The 15,123-nt window shown below is 40.6% G+C and overlaps 1 protein-coding gene across 7 annotated transcripts in view; it reads left to right on the top strand.

Annotated features, from left to right (window-relative positions):
* NAV2 (neuron navigator 2) overlaps positions 1–15,123 on the top strand; it is a 410,341-nt gene that overhangs the window by 285,832 nt on the left and 109,386 nt on the right. The gene's annotated exons all lie outside the window — the stretch shown is intronic.

Genomic DNA, 15,123 nt, shown 5'->3' with positions numbered 1-15,123 from the left:
ATCCCTGAATTTATGAAATAGGAAATACCAATTTAATACACCATCTCCAATATGTTTATGAAGTGCGATAGTAATGTGACAGGTTTACATCCTTTCTTTTTAGGTTTTTCTTCTACTTTGTTCCTAATATTTTATTTAAAATAATCCTACAGAGGGCACTAGCAGTCTGGGAAAAATGACACTTATTCTTTGGATTGAATCTTGGGTTAAATGTCAGCAGAAAAAAAACACTACCAGACTTTGACCATTTCCACATGAGATCAAAGGAAATGTTTATTCTTCAGATTTATGAAGAAGGCAGTGCTAATAATGTCAGGTTTCTCTTAAATATGTAAAAGGATATATGCATACGGTTTCATGCCCTCTGTTGAAATAAATAGCAGTGTACTTACAAGCTTACTTGATACAAGTCTCATGAGAGGGTTCTGAAACCAGATCCTGCTGACTCAGCTGTAATCTTGGCTCTGCATGCCTTCATTTTTCAGGTAGGGATGCGCTATTTGGGCAGGAGTGTAAAAAAAGAGTGTGCTGCTCTGGTTGATGCTCCTTCTATTTCTTTCAAATTTAGGGTAATCCCTTTTAACTTGGAACACAGTCTATATTTAATCACTATCTTTCAATATGTAAATGGTAGTCACTCTGTTCTGGAGGATAAATGGTGACAGGATGGAAGGCACGCGATCCTTTAATTTCTGTCTGGCAATAGGAATAAAATTCTTCACTATGAGAAGAAATAAACATTGGAGAAGTTCGTCTAGAGAAGAAGTGGAATCTCCCTTGCCGGAGGTATTCGGGACTTGCCTTAACAGAGCCCTGGATAACCTCATCTAAGGCCCTGCTTTCAGGTGAAGGTTGGAGGGAATGATCTCAGAGGTTTCCTCCAACCTCGACTGTTCTGTGATTTCTACAGTTTAAATGTATGGTTATTTTCTTAAGAGTGTTAAAAGTGTACAGGACATTGACTTAACAGTTATCAGTACTTTATGTAAGGAACACAATATTTAAGGGTGACAAACTGGATTGTGCTTCAGGACTGATAGTTCTACCTTTTCAGAAAAATCTCAGATGTAAGTGTCTTACGTGCCTGCCCTATTTAAATGTCCCACGTTTTCCCTCCCTTTATGCTGATGTTCCATTCTGGTCTGTTGTGCAGAGCTGTGCGTATTGCGATGTGATGCAGTGATACTCCAACAAGTCCGTGTTATACCCATCACAGATATATTTACCTTGCTGACACAGCCAAAATACTTCCAGTACAGAGGGTGGTGCAGAGACAGAGGGAAGTACTGGGGGGACTTGCAGATCCCAAATAGACAGGCTTTCATAGCAGTGACAATTTCATGTGGATCAGACCATTATGGAACCAGCAGTAATGGGCTAATATTACTTGAGTCCAGCTCTGAGCTCTGGCAGGTATAAAATTACCATATCTTGATACCTTTAAATTTTATTTCCTTTAAAAAATTTTATTCAGTATAAACTAGTTAAATAGGAAGAGATATTAAGGCATTTCAAAGGACAGTTAAGGAATTTCTTTCCTATAACCTTTTAAATTTGTGTTATCAAAATAGGATAGACTACCAAACTAGTAAAGTGTTAGCAAGGAAATGTAAACCTCTGCTCCGCTGAGCAAATAATTTTTATTGGTGTATGGTTACATATGCCAAATGTGTGCTAAAAATGCACACACTTTATATCTAGGTAGTTATATTTATCATACAGTTCAAGAGGGCATGGCTTACCTTGTCATAGCTTTTGTAGGAATGACTCTTCAGTTTAAATCGGTATAGCTGCAATGAGATTTTTGCACTAGATGTAGAATATAGGTATCCCAGTGGTACTGATTCCTGGAGGTGCTCTGCTTGGAAAACCACTGGGGGATTCTGTAGGGTGCTTACTTGTACGTTCCTGTTGTCTGAATTAAATAGCATACATCAATTGGGGGGGGGGGGGGGGGGGGGGGGGAGGGGCGGAGATAGTATTTGTCCAGAATCGGTTTACAAAATAATCTTTTATTTTACTGATGTTGGTGTAAACCATGGTTTTCCATGTCAACTTTACTGTGAAATCCAGATTTATTTATTTAAACATCCTCTTGTGTAAAGAGCAGAAAATCCTAAATCTGGAACTGAAGCACTTGAAATTTCTCCTCCTAATGACTCAAATGTTTCATATTAAATCCTGCATTGATATTAAAAGTAGATGGGAATACAGTCTTATGGCTTGGTTCTATGTGATATGGAGCTTGTCTTGAGCTCAGCATCGCTTAAGGTCATTTAAAAGTGGCAGTTTTGGATTATGTCAAACCCTCAAATTCTATTTCAAAATATGAATATAGAAATAGAGAGAAAAACTCTCATCCTTATGAGGAGCAAGTGCATAATGAGATCAAAACTCGGAGTTCGTGTGAGTAATATCTTGAAGGCTAAAATTTTCAGTGGTATTCAAATGGGCTGTGGAAAAGAGGGGTGCTGATAAAACAGAAGAGCACTGCACAATTAGAGCTGTGGGAAAACTTTACAGTTAGGTGTTTAAAAGGTTAATTTCTATGCTTTTCTAAAAGAAAGGTTACTTCCTTGTTATCTATAAGATACCTGTAGGTAGAGACATTCATAGTAATGAGAATTCTTTATTACCTCAGTAGATAGCATGGGAGTATCTATTTGTTTGGAATTTGAAATTAGCCCAATTCCGACCACAAACTGGATGGAAATTTTAAGAATGAGGATGATTAGCCATTTAAAGAGATTAAATCAGACATAGTGAGTTAAAAATTAATATTTGCGCGGCGCTGATGTTCAGACAGAGGTTACAGTTTTGGCTCAGAAACTATCGAGTGAAATTCTTTGAACCATGTTAAGATCAACTCAGATGGTCCTAGTAATTTTCTTGAATGAAAAATCTTTCATTTAAGCACATGGAAATGGAGGACAAGACCTCTTCTCTAGCTGCACATAAAATCAGATGAAATATTGGTTGGCCTGAATGGCTGGATTTGGCTCTTGTACCAAGTACAGGATGGTCAAGTGACGTGGTGCAAGCTTCCTCACAGGAACCCTTATGTTCTGTTTAACATCATGCAGTTTTTCCACTCCAAATAAATAATTAGTAATAAGCAGAGACAAAACGCAGGCTTTTGCCTTTATGCCAAGTAATAGTATAAGAATTATATAAAAAAAAAAAAGTACTGAAAAAAGAGCTCTGAGACTTGTAAAGCATGATAGAGATTCCTGTTAGTTAACATTGTAATTTTTTTTTACCCATTTATAGTAGCATTCTGCGTAGAAGCCTGAATGTGAAAGCAAAGGCATTTTCTGGCCGCAGGTACAGGGACAGTTATCACGACAGCTATGGAAGAGGAGCTGAGACATCATATTCAATTCCCGTGGCATTAAGCCAGTTTTGACTTAGGCCTGGCAAAAGATTGCTGGGGTGGCTGAGCAGTCAGTCTGTTCCAAGTGGAAGCTATATATATGGTCAGCCTGTTCCAGTGCTCAGTGCCACCTCGTCTCACCCTTTCCTGGCCATTGAAAAAGCCATTCTTTTGGATATTTAATGGTTGAGATGATCAGGATAACAAGTGTTACGTTTAAAGCAATCAAAACCCCTAGATGTATTTCTTCATTTGGTGGTTAGCGAGTTGTCAGCTAGGGTGTGGAAGTTTCAGAGCTGGGCATGTTAATGACCAGCCTGGGCTGATGTGAACTCGTTTCAAGTTACTATTGTCCTCTGGAAGAAAAAAGTTTAAGTAAACAAATTTTATTGTCACTAGTTCATACCAGCTCGATTTGTATCTATGGCCTATAACCACCTTATAAAATTTTCTTTCAGCTGTAGGAGACAATAATAACACTCTAGTGTTGGTAAATAAATATTTTTGGGGCTAAAATAGCAGTTGTCCTTTGTGGTTTTGTCAATTTTAGTAATCAGACTAGAGGAGTTACTAGGCAGGATTGTTTGGCTAAATAAGAAAAGTTAAAACAAAAGCAGGACCTCTAGATTTGGTCTCACAGGTGGCTTACTGCACAGCCTGTGCTGGTCAACTTCTTTTAAGCATTGATGAAAGTTCTTTTATTGGTGTTGTGCTGAACATCTCCAGTTTTCGAGGTTCGTCAGGGTCTGTGGCTAATTACCCTCAAGTTCAGAGACTGTCTTGAAGTAGCAAAGGCGGGTGCTTTTCAGAGAGCCCAGTGGGGGCTTTTTCTTTAAACCAATCTGAAACCCACTTGTGATATCCTCCTGGTTTGCTTAAAAAGCCGTTGTGATGTTGGTTACTAGTAGAAGCTACGAACAATATAGCAACAAATTGTAACAGTTCTTAGAATTATAATATATATGTGTGTATATATATATATAAAAAATTTGTAATAAGTCTCAGCATTTTGAATGATGTCTCTTACTAATCAAAGACTGAATCATCCTGAAGTGTTCAGGTACGTGGTGTCTTACAGAAGAGTTCATACAAACCCACAAAGTTAATTTGCAGCTGGGAGGACTCCCTGTTTTTACAGCGCTCCCTGCCAAGTCGGTGACTGCAACATCTGGTAGCACACAGACATGTTGCTAAATAAGACAGAAATGTGAAATATGAAGCCTGGTATCTCAACCAGTGTCCTTCACAGGCTGTGACTTCTGCCTGCGAACTGTGATTAATACTACAGTTGAAATTGGAAAGGCTCAGTGCCTTTGGACCCTTTGGTGCAAAGTTCCAGGTCATCACTGAAATCGGTGTTGACTGTGCCAATGGACTAGCTGTGAGCCCAGCTCTGCGAGGCTGCCGAGAGATGGGGGAGAGAGGGATTTTTGAAATTAGGAGCAGCAGAAAGATTTAACTGTTCACCAGAGACTGGCAAAAATAAGCAGAGTTCCTGAGATGGAAAGATTCCTCTCTGTATCGATGAACAGTGTATGGATGTCAGAAAGTTGGGAAGTGATTTTATAGAATGAAACAGTTGGCTCGTCCAACAGTTTCAAGCGGTACTTTAAAGGTATTTTTTTGGGCAGCTATAACTTTCTTCGTGACAGAAAATTGTGTCTGTATAGATAGAGAAAAAAATTCTTTGACTTTTTGGAGCAGTTACTTTCACTCTTTTTCTACATCCATCTCAATTTTAGTTTTCTTTTTAAGTTTCTCTTTAGAAAATTGAATGCATCTAATGTGTACTTTTGAAGTGTTTACTTGATAAGACTGCGAAAGTCACTAAGATTAAAATGACTGCAAAAGTGGAAATGGTTTTATGTTTTTGGAAGCATAAGTCTGTAAAGTTTGAAACCAGTGTACCCCACACTTTCAGATTTTCACTGTGAAGTAAATGTGATTGGCTCAAAGTGTGAGAATGATAATTTCATAAGTTTCAGTCATTCCACCCTTGAAAAATGCGCAAGTGTTCAATTTAGGTCAAGTATGAAGCAAACAGCGTTATTTTGCTTCGTGTTTAGGATGCTGCCTCTGTGCTCATCTGTGCTGGCAGCTGAGAGATGCTGTCTGTTTTAACTGACTGAGAGTTTTCCCTGGAAGTCAGATTGATGATCAGATAAGTTTACATAATTTGTCTTGACAAATCTATAACTGGAGTGGCTGGTATTTTCTGCCATTCTGCTGTATGCACTACCAAAAAGTAGGTGCTGGAACAATCCTGTTCAGTTTTTGAAATTTAATTTGTACTGAAGGTATTTACCAAATGTTTGGTATGATTTATTTTGCCTTGAGTATAGTGACCATGAATTTGATGTGGCAGGAGAAAAAAAAAATAAAAACAGAGAGGAAGGGAGGAGTGTGGGATAATCTGAAAGATGCTCTGAGAAACTGGTGGTTGTTTTTTTGTTTTCTTCCTTGGAGAACCTCTAGGTTGTTGCTTGCCCCTTAGTCTAAAACTACGTTCAATGTCCTTAGAAAAATTTGAGTCATAACGTTGCAGTATAGATGTGTCCTCTGCTTTTAACTCCATTTAGATCAAAGAATCGTTAAGGTTGGAAAAGACCTTTGAGATTGTTGAGTCCAACCATTAGCCCAGGACTGCCAAGTCCATCTCTAAACTGTATCCCCAAGCACCTCATGCCACATTTTTTTAAAACACCCCCAGGGACGGTGACCCCACCACCCCCCGGGCAGCCTGTCCCAGTGCCTGGCCACCCTCCCAGTGAAGACATTTTCCCTGACCCCCACCCTGAACCTCCCCTGGTGCCACCTGAGGCCGTTCCCTCTTGTCCTGTCGCTGTTCCCTGGGAGCAGAGACCGACCCCCCCTGCCCACAGCCCCCACCAGGCAGCTGTAGGGAGCCATCAGGTCCCCCCTGACCCCCAACCCCTTCCCCAGCTTTGTTCTCCCTCTCTGGACACGCTCCAGCCCCTCCGTGTCCCCCTGGCACGAGGGGCCCAGAGCTGAGCCCAGGGCTCGAGGGGCGGCCGCCCCAGTGCCCAGCGCAGGCGGACGGGCACTGGCCCTGTTGGCCATGCTGCTTTGACTACCAGCCAGGAGACTGCTGGCCGCCGTGGCCACCCAGGCACAATTGGCCTTAGCCCATGGCCCCGGCCTGCCCAGCCCCCCTTGCAGAGCCCCCCTCAGGCCAGCACTCCCCGGCCGGGTGTCACCTGCAGGCTGGCTAAGGGTGGAACTGTTTGAAATGATGACAAGTTTGCAGCGTATATTATATATTTATAGAATTGCATCTGTAAATAACCAGGGGAGTCTGTGCTCAAACTCTGAAGGAAAATCGACTGCACCTGTACCGGAGAGGTGTTTGCTACTCAGTTCCGAAATCTCGTGACAGGGATTTGACAATCTCCTTAAGTGTATCCCTTCCAGTGTCCATTTGGTCTTAAAGCTAGCTTTTTTAAAACAAACAAACAAACAACAAAAAAACAAAACAAACCACCAGGATTCTACTTGGCTAAGAATTAAACACTTCGTTACTCTTCCTTGACCTCTCTCCTGTTTATAGCACTCTTCATATATCTGAATGCTTACAGTGTTTCCCCTCAGTCTTCTCTCATACAGACTAAACAGTCTCTACTATTTCATCCTTCTTCTCATAGGTTCCTTCTGATAAATCTCTTGTGTGTCTTGGTGATCTCCTCTGGCCTCTTTCCTGCCTGTTGGTCTCTTTTAGGGGGGTGCTGGAGCTGGACACTGCACTCTACCTGATGCCTTACTCTAGTGCTGAGCAGGAAGGAATAATTACATTCTCTGTCTTATACTCTATGTTTCTATATATGATACTCATAATGCATTCCTAAAAGGTGTTTGGTTTTCCTTAGTGTCACATTATAGAGGTGTGCAGCTGCCATCTGCTGTAATTCCTATTTCTGTTCTGCAGTACACTTACGTAGTTGGTTGTTTGACCTTTTATATTTAGCCATTCCGTTTCTCCTTCCTAAGCACAGAACTTTTGAGTCAACTTCAATGAATATTATCTTATTGACTCATTCTGTTTTTCTGGTTTACCAAATGTATTAATGCCTTGGTGTTCCCCAAACGTAAGGTTACTGGCCTATGTCAGAAGATGACCCTCATGAGAGTCATTAGTGTCAAACAAAATACTGTTCTTCAGGCAACTGATATATTTAGGAGTGTGTGTGTATATATATCCTGGGGTATTGCTTGCACCCGTTCACTTTTCTAATCAAATATATTTTTTGAAAGACTGGCTCATCTTCGTGAATCTTTAGTGACATATTTATGTTGACTGTGCGCCCATAAAACAGCCTAAAGCCTGTCAGAATAGAACGAGCAGTATGGCATGTTTACAGTATAGTATGCAGTAAATCATGTTTGTGCTTAATTTTACAACTGTTCAACTGGCTGAATTTGGCATTTAAAAATATGTCCTCTTTCACCTAAACAAAGGCTGGCTGAAGGCTTAATAATGCCTGAAGCAGAGCTTTATAAGGCCACAGAACTTTGCCATACTTGGTATAAGCTTTAGGAATATCTAAAAGAAGAAAAAATTTATTTAAATAAAGTTTTTTGGAGAAAAAAACTCACCAACAACTAACTACAGAAGTAGCCAATGACATGTTCTTAACTGTACCATTCATGAAGATAAAAATCGTGAGCTTTGAAGTAAAATGTAACCTTGAGAAGCAGCTTCTTGCCCCATGTACATCTGCATAGCTGCACTGGAGTCAGTGGAACCAGGCTGATTTATACCAGCTGAAGAGCTGGCTGAGCATTTCATGGCCTTTACAGTTCTTAGATGTTTCCTTTTAAAATAAATATTTACAATTTCTTGCAAATTTATTGCTGCGTGAATTGTGCCAGAAGAACAGCCATGGAAATGAAAGTTCAGTATTAAATCATAGGAAAGCAAACAGCAGTGGTGCTACGTCCGAGACTTCTGTAAGTGCCAGCACGTTTCTACCACACCTGTATTAGCCTCCTCTTCTTGGGGAAGAGCATCATCCAGCCTCTCTGGTCCCTTCCATTTTATTTTTTGCCTGTTGCTCATCCATAACCAATATACCTGAAGAATCTGTGACTGGTGCCAGAGAACTGCCAGCACCTCTGAAGTGGCTGATGAGCAAAAAGCCATGGCACAACCCATCGTTACTGTCATGAATAGTAGATTGTTACCTGCATGTTGGCTGGGTTTGAATGATCTGCTGCTACAGATTGTAGAGTAGTTTCATTGACCAGAAAGAGAAAATGGAAAAGACCCAAGTATAAATGTCTGTATGTGTGTCAGCTGTTTTTGATGTAAAAATGTAATAGATTTCCACATATTTATGTATGTTCATATATAGGTGTAAATATAGAGGATGGTAAAGTGCTCGTATTTCTGTATGGTTTGGTTCAGCTCCTCAGTTTAAACAGAGAATATCCATGTTTGAGAGTGTGTTGCTATTTGCCACTTGACTGTGTTCAGCTGGGCAGTTGTTCGACTGCTCACTGAGCAGAGTAAGACACTTCTGAGTTAAAATGTAGTTTACCTTGGCATACTGACTGATCAGTGGGAGTTTTCTCAGATATTTTTTCCTATTGCCTGTCCCTTCTTCTAAAAATCTGTCTCCGTTTCTACCTCTGTGGTCATTCCAAGCCCTGACTAGAGCCAGTATTAACAGTCAAAATAGGCCAATGGACAATATTCTTTAAGTGCAGTTCTCAGACCACTAACGTGCATGTGGCATATTTCATATACCCTACCTGTAGGAGAGGTGTGCCAGATCAAGGCTGCTAAATCTACATACTGTCCACTCCAGCTACGTATAAAATCTAATGAAAGACTCTGCAACACCTCCCTGCCTGGAATTCATTAATGCTTTTGAATAACTCTGTTATGAGAAATCTTGGGGGATTTGGTTGTACAAATAACGAGAGGAAAATGGAGAGTCATGAACAAGAATGGTATTTGTCTAGTATTAAATGGAGAGTGCGACTTGTTTTGAAAGGCACAGTGAACTTGGTTTCGTTATTTTTATCATCATCTAACTGGTATGTGGTCGGTAGAGGTCCTCCAACCCCTTTCTTAGGCAGTCATGTGGACAGCATTTTGAATTTTACAGTAACTAAACAAAAACAACAACGAACTCAAGTGTCTTAGTCAGTTATGTCAAGACAATGAGAAAAGGATCGCCTGTGCTCCAGTTGTATTTCCCTTCACCTCAGCAAAATCGCCGAGCCTTGGCAATGTAAACCAGTCAACAGCAGAACTGTTGTTTTATATGCTGGAACTCTGTGTGGAAGAAGGCAACTTCACAGAAACGTGGAAGTTGAGTTACTGACATATTCATGGGCTTCAGTACGGGTTTTCAGAGGTACAACGTGTTTCTGTGAACACACAGAACTGCTACTGGAGCAACAGTTTACAGCACTGGGATTGAAGAAGTAGGTATGATGGAAGGAAAGAAAAATATCAAGGAGTAAAGGTAATTTTTGTCTTGTGCTACAACAAATGAAATCTCCCCTAAAGGGAAAGCCAGAGGACAGAAGCTGAAGGAACCCATTCAGCTCAGCTTGGTGAAGTTTTTGTCCTCAGTGAACTATAATGTTTCCTATCTGGGCTTTTCTTAGATTATGCAGAATTTTCCTATCTGGTAATCTCTGCTTTAAGAAAACATTTTTGTTGCTATTTGTTGTGGTCCAGAGTAGAAGAGACAACACAGAGCTTCAGTCATCTTGTGGGTGGAGGCCATGCCTCTTGCCCATCCCGAGCTGGTAACTCGATCAGTCCCTTCTACCTAGTTCTCTCCAGTCAGTGGCATTACAATTGAAAGAGAAACTTCTGTGGGCCAGAAGAGTTGCCCTTACTTTCAGAAAGGGCTGCGTGCCAGGTTGCTCTTGTTGGAAATGTTCTGCTCTACCTGCTCGTGCTTTGGATTGCGGGAAGATTGTGATTTTTGTAGGCAGCTCCTGGAGAAATGCAGGCATTCCCATACTTCAGGGTTTTGCTGAGCATAATAAATCATTACTGAAGAAGGGAATAGCACAGCTAAAAAACATTTCTCTGTAGTACTCTTATTTGTAGTGCTTTGAAAGAGAGTCTTCTGGTGGATGGATAGGAAAGGTCAAGACTCACCACTGTATTCCTCTAGATGGGAAACGATGAAACTGCCGCAGTGATTTCTGCAATTCTGACACTATAATGTCATAGAGCCAATCTGCTTTTACTTCCTAAATTAGAATTTGGTTGTAGATTTTCTTTTAACTTGGTTATCTAATCTATGGGCTGGACTGCAAGATATTTCTCTTCATGAGAACTTCTTATTTTTCCCATAGCTGTGAAATAAAAAATGACAGCTTGTTCATTTTAAAATGAATAAAAATGCTGTTAAGTTCTTGACCCTCCTAAGGAGAAGTAACTGTGAGAACATCCTTTGTCTTTGTGTTGCCTTTCATGCTTATGGTGATTGGTTTTTGAAAGTTTTAAGTTATAGCAAATTGAAGTCCACTTGCTTAGAGTCAACATGACAAATGACAGTAAATTGCGTATATTTTCTCCTGACCTTATTATAGCATAAGCTCTCAAAGACTTCAGTGGAAGAATTAAATCATAAGTCTTGAGATTCTTTCTTTTTTTAAAAAAAAAAAAATTTTTTCACAAATGGGTAGGTTTGCAGATGCAGTTTGGGCTTTGCAGGAGCAGCTGAAATCAGATTTGCCCATGCTACAGTGAGTATTGGCATCGGAACTAGACCACCAACATCTTTTTTAACAGGAACACTAGGAACAAAATAGATTTCAGGCCAAGATTTGACTTTGAAAGGAGGAAAGCGATCATTATTTATTGTAGACTGTAGCTTGGGTTTGAAAACATTTCTTTTATAGTCAGTTTTAGTTAATGCAGTTTGCTGAAGAAAGAAAATATCTCCCTCACAAAGGAACACATGGGAAATAATAAGCTTATTAATCGAATGCATGAAACATGCTCTCCTTTTTCATGAAAAAAGGGCCTATGCTACGCTGAATAAAACTTTCCCCTTTGCATGCTGATGTGTTATGCACGTATTGATGTTACTGCTTCATTAGGAAACCTAGCATTTGAATCTGTATTCTGGCAGCAGAACCTCTTTCGTTTACCAGGATTGGTCTGAGGAGTAAAAGAGCCAGCAGACTTGTTTGTAAGAAAGAAATGGAGAATTTTAAAGACTGAAGTTTTCTTAAGCTGAGGCCTTTTTTTTTGTGAGTGTGTTTTATGGTGGACCTTTTATTTCCTGCGTTAACTTTGCATGGTCCAATGTAACAAAAAGTTGAGGATTTAGAATTTCCAGTTTCACTGTATTTGACTCACATATGTATCAAGGTCTACTGTACTGGGTAAGAAAAGATCTCCTTTCCCGAAGTGTCGCTGCTTAACATGTGTATTTAAGAGTTTGTAAATATTTTTCCTTAATTTCAGATGTGTAGCATCCAACACTCACAGAATTCACTTACTGGAAAATGTTAGGTAGAGACTGAAAATCACATCAATGTCCCAATATATTCATTTTTTACAATGTTACAGTCATAGTATTGTTGTCCTATTTCTGGTTTTTTCGACATGTCTGTAACTGAGAAGCAACTCTCTGAATGGAGTTAAATTGTACTCATCCTACGGCACTGGCAACATACGCACAACCAAGTTTCAAACCAGGAGTGTGTATGCGGGGGAGTTGGAGTTGAAGTGAACGCTGTGTTTAAAAACAAAGTGTGAATTTGTTCAGTGGCCAAACAGAATTTTAAAAAGAAAATCAATAAAAATATTGTCAAAGCATTCACAGAAAGGGGAAGAGGAAAAGTTCTGGATTTTGGGGGGGAGATATATTTTGAGCAATGCTTTTGTATATGGGAAATAAGCCATTTCACTTGATCCAAGCAAAGCCTTTCCTGAAGAATATGTGGACTTGGAGCACTCACCTGGGCTATTAGGATGAAGTTGATGTCCCAAACAAACCAACACCTTCCATTCACTTCCAGGAAAACATTGCAGAGCTGGTAGGAGCACTGCTTTGCTGTAGGTTGCCTCTGGTTTCTGCTCCCATTGCTGACCTGCGGTGTGTCAACAGCTAGCTCAGCGTTTGAGGTGGAGTCGGACTTCACAGCTGGGTTATGGACCACAGCCTGCGGTACTGGGGTGGCCTTGTCTCAGGTGTGTGTGCCTCAGCCTGTGGGTCAGGGCTCACGCGATATCTCTGCATAGGCTCTGAGTTGTGGGGAACGCAGGATGGCTTTGTTTGTACCAATACACACACCTGTATTTTTTTCAAAGTGTTGTCAAGAACCTGTTTGAGAAGGACGCAGGTTTCTTTTCCAAGTCTGTTAAGTTGGCTGCATGCTCAGACTGAATGGCGTTTCATCTCAAGCTGGGTTTGTGTTGCTGCATATGTTGTACTGAGCGTGCAACCAGCTCTTCTACTTTGTAGTTGCATCCCTTACCAGTTATTTTCAGTTTGTCACTCTGAGATTGTGCCAGTCCCGTTACTCCTTGCAGCTCTCTTCTTCTGAGAAAGTAAAGGGTTCCCTGCCCATATGGATTAGTACATTAGGTTCATCTCTGGACCTGGTTGTATATTCGTCCTCGGCGTGTTCATGAATCACAGGCAGCTCTGATGATTTATGGGCATGAGTACAGTCTGTGTTGAGATTTGTTCAGTATGATTAGGCCAGATGCGTTTGGATTAGGAACTTGGTGCTGCAAGTGCTGTGACTCTCTGGTTACCGTCAAAGTATCCTGATATTGAGATGGGCAATTAATTTTTTTAGAAGAAGCTATACAAATTATTTGCAAATGATGTACAACTGGGATTTTCATGAAGCTTTCATTGCAGTGCTGGACGTCTTCTGTGGAAAGCAGGCTGAGACAAAAGCTTGCTTGTCCTGAGTTTACAAAAGGAGCATGGTGCAGTGTTGCAATGGGAAGTAGGTTGTGATGGGTAGGAGGGCTTCAGGAAATAAAAATAACAACAAAGCGGGAGCATACAGTAAGAGGCATGAAGGAAAAGGCGATGGTGCACAGCCTTTGAAAGCAGAGGGAGTAACATTTGCAGCAGCTTCTGAAGTAGTTGTGACCTTCCTTCCTCTCCCTTGTCTGTGGGCAGGGTGCTAGGATGCTGGGTCGCTGCTTCCCCTTGCTTTGGGAGTCACTGTGACTCCTACGCTGTCACTTCTTCAGTCCTCCTTAACCCATCAGGTTGAGTTTAGCAGGCTTGAGCAGAGCAGCTGGAGGACCAGGTGGCATTGCCGTCTGGGACATGGGGTGGCTTGATTCTCCTTCTCTGCTAAAGCGGGAGTAATGCCCTGGAAGTCAGCAGACTGGCACTACTTTAAAAGAAGTACAATTCCTTTCTGTGTCTGTAATCCAGCTCTTGCTTCCTTCCAGCTCCATGTGGGTAGTTTGCCATAGGAAAAGGACTAGCACAACCAGCCAGTATAATAGTTATTGGTTAATAACGGAGTCCTGGAAATCTTCTGACTTCAGTAATATTTTTTTAAAGTATCATTAATTCCTGCTATCCCACTTTATCCCTAACCACGTGAAATGACTGGGTTTATTATTAAGGAGTTTCTAAAACTCTTAGAAACCAGATTTTACGCTAGGTCAGGAAGATGTATGTGCTTTAAATCTTTAGTAGATCTGTTTTGGATCAGATGAAGAAGGTTAACAGAGCTGTATCTTCACTGAGCAGCTGAAAGTGAAGTAAAACAGTCCCTGTGTGGTTGCAGTGGCTCGTGATTTACAGGGCTGAATTCACAGGCTGCTCCTGCTGCCGAAAACGCACGCTCTCAACCGCTGTTGATTTTTGAATTAAAATAATGCAGCTCTATACACAGTTTACTTTATTGCTAGAGGGCAGGGAAATATAGGTAAGAGCCGTTAATCCCCAGCAGGCTGCTGGGCAGGCGAACAGTCATAGATGACAAAAGTTAATTGGAAACATGAGCAGTTTAACAGAAAACATATTTGTGATAATTGAGAGAGTAACGTCTCCAGAAAGGAAACTCTGCAAAGAGAAACTTCAGAGGAGAAGTGGCCGCTGGTAGGTGAGTGTGATTTTTCAAGCTCTCTTTAAGCTCTGAACTGATTTCTTGACAAGAACAAGTAACATTAAAAGGAACTAAATAAATAAAATATTTGCTTTCTCTGAGTTGGGGGGTGGGGGAGGCTGTACAGCTCCTGCACTAGTTTCTCTTACAGCTGGACTAAGATACGTGGTAATACTTAATTTAGGTTCATCGCATAAGGACAGGGTTTTATTTTTGTACATGGAATTTTCTTCTACCTTTTGCATATGAAGATCTCATCCCCACACGCACACCCCAGTAACTGAAAGGACTTCAGTTTTAATTTTTTCCTTACTCCTGTATTTTTTATACGTTGGACATTTTTCTAAGAATTGCACTTGGACAGCAAGTATTTTGCCAAAAGCAGAGGGAACGCTTAGTTAGACAATAGTGCTGTGTTTTTGCTAATGAAATATTATGAACTTCATAAGGGAGAATACATTGCAAAACACGTTTTGGTTTGAATTGGAGGAGTTTCTTTCCCCTGGAAACAGCAAGTAAACGTAAATTACATAGTAGAAGCTCGTTGCTGTTCTGCTGGGTAGGAAAAGAAAATTGGCTTTTATTTTCTTTAAGTGATGCTGATGTTGAAAATACTACTATGTGTCTATCTTTTAAATGCTGTTAGTGTAAAGTTCCTTATGTTT

The sequence above is a fragment of the Falco peregrinus genome, chromosome 9 (genome assembly GCF_023634155.1).
Source record: "Falco peregrinus isolate bFalPer1 chromosome 9, bFalPer1.pri, whole genome shotgun sequence".
NCBI lineage: Eukaryota > Metazoa > Chordata > Aves > Falconiformes > Falconidae > Falco > Falco peregrinus.
This window is presented reverse-complemented; position numbering and strand designations above follow the sequence as displayed.